The sequence below is a fragment of the Chrysochloris asiatica genome, unplaced genomic scaffold (genome assembly GCF_000296735.1).
Source record: "Chrysochloris asiatica unplaced genomic scaffold, ChrAsi1.0 scaffold00182, whole genome shotgun sequence".
NCBI lineage: Eukaryota > Metazoa > Chordata > Mammalia > Afrosoricida > Chrysochloridae > Chrysochloris > Chrysochloris asiatica.
Window position 1 is genome coordinate 1817809 of NW_006408700.1, and position 2499 is coordinate 1820307.

General features: G+C 37.9%; 1 protein-coding gene across 1 annotated transcript in view; it reads left to right on the top strand.

The window, feature by feature from the left end:
* ADGB (androglobin) overlaps window positions 1-2499 on the top strand; it is a 330382-nt gene that overhangs the window by 225627 nt on the left and 102256 nt on the right. The window lies entirely within an intron of this gene.

Consider the following 2499-nt stretch of genomic DNA (forward strand, 5'->3'; position numbering starts at 1 on the left):
ACTCCCAGGATCAGCAGGTAATAGATCAAGCAACTGACTCAAGTCTAAAGAAGTGGAAGTTGTAGCACAAGCCACATGCAAGATCCAGACCTAGCAGAAAGCAAGTAAGTTTTTTTCCTGAGTGTCTAATACATTGGAATCAGGCCACCCCCCCCAAAGAAGCATCCTTTCAATTGATTGGCTGCTCATAGCAGACCTCATCATAGAGTCTATTGTAGTATATTAGATCTCCTCATGGGGATAATTACGTCTCAACTTCCAAACCACTGAGAATTCTGGTCTAGTCACATTGACACAAAACCTTAAATATCACAGATCCTCAACCCTCCAAGGTACTTATAGCATTGCTAACTTAATGATTAAATTCTGGGTGTGACTGCCAACATAGTCAACCCTGAAATTTCAGTTAGTAATTCTTTAACATTCTTTATAGGTTCAACACCTTTATGTGTATCTATAAAATATATACATCACCTATTTTTATCTATATCAATGTTATTCTAATTTAATCAAACTATGTATGTATGGGAAGACGCCCAACGAGGTGGAGTGGCACAGTGGCAGCAGTAATGGTCTCAAGCATACCAATTGTGAGGATGGTGCAGGCCTGGAGTAGTGTTTCATTCTGTTGTGCATACGCTCTCTATGAGCTGGAACTGACCTGACAGCACCTAACAACAGCAAGTATTCTCTATGAAGTACATATTTCATCCAACATTAATTTTTTTTAGAATAATCCATTTTATTGGGTATTTCTATAGTTCATTTTACTGTTATAGAATATAATAGTATAATAAAAAATAACCTGTTATTTTATTGTCCATGTTAGATTGGATTATTGCCCTCAATTCATCACTGCTGCCTTTTTGCTAGCAATATATTTTCATGTCATTGCTGTAATTTCATGGTGACAATGTATTTTCTGACCCTTTGACTTGCACTTGGTCAGTGGGGTACTTTGATCAATATAGCATTTGTTGTTGTTAAGTGCCGTGGAGTCGGTTCCAACCCATAGGGTTTCCAAGGAGCAACTGGTGGGTTTGAACCTCCAACATTGTGGTTTGCAGTCCAGTATGTATCCTATAGCACCATCCTGGGAGTCCGATGGAATGTTAGTAGATGAAATGGCATGGATACACTTGTACAGTTTGGAACTTTGCCTGTCACTCAGGGATGATCTGCCATAAGAAGGATGTACCATACTCTGGGTTGTTGTTAAGTGCCATTGAGTGAATTCCATCTTATAGTGACCCTGTATTGGGTTTCTGAGTAGCAGCTGATGGGTTTGAACTGCTAGTCTTGTGGTTTGCAGTCTGGTGCAGATCCTACAGTGCCACACCAGAAGTCCATGCCTTGTGTAGTCTCTGGTTAAAAAGGAACAAAGAGTTGCTTCTAGCCACCCTCAAGTTCCAGCCAAGCCCAGTAGACCTCAGCCATGGAGGAACCTTGATAAAGAAAATACATATTTTGTGAGCCATTAAAATTTAAAGTTGCTTATTCCATAACAGAAACTAATATATTACTTAAATTATATAATTTCTATTTTGTTGTTGTTCAGTGCCATGGAGTTGGTTCTGACTCATAATGACCCTGTATAGAGTTTCTGAGGAGTGGCTGGTGAGCTTAAACCACTGACCTTGTGGTTCAAACTGACTTGCAGTCCAGTGCATAAACCCTTAACTCCATTAATCCTACAGTCCTTTATTTTTTAGCAGATCATCCTTCCAAACCATGAAAAGTTAAAATTAAGAAAAAAAACTGATTTTCTTTTTGACGATAAGTGAGCGGTGTGGTTGAGGCAGAAGTTAATTGGCATAAGGATTAAAAATAGGCCATACAACTTAAGGCATCTTATCTCTCTTCCATGAACAGGAATAGTTGGATGCTGATTTCAACTTGAGTGTATTGTTGTTTTTAAGTGCATTTGTGCATTTTAGGGCATTTTATTAGTATAAAGGCAGAAAACAAGTCAACCCTTCATGCTGATTTATTATATGATTCCAGGGTAATCTTCTAAGAGTAGCATGGCTGAAGAACTAAAAAGTAGGGCTCAAAGGGATTTTGACCTTTTTCTTCCCTTGTATTGCTTTCTTTACGGACTTGCTTTCTCTACTTCTCAGTGTACATTGTGGAAAATATGACTCCTGAATTTGACATCTCTTTCTCTTATTTTCTTTCCAATTTAAAACACTCTTAATTCTAATTTCAAAATTTTGGTTGAGGGACATTTGTTTGCCCAGCTTAGGTTAAATTCTTGTCTGTTATACCAATTTGTTGGGAAAGTACAAACGTAGATTGCAAGATTATGCCCTTGTTTCTCTCTACATATGAGGAGGGATGAGAGGGTCTCAGAAAAGGTAGATTAAGCAGGTAAAGCAATAGAAATACACCATGAATGGGTGCTGTAGTTCACCAATTCTAAGATGCTTGATACAAGCATTGAAGGAATTGGCAAAGAACAAGGAACCAGGAATTGATGGAATAAAATTATTCAAAAAA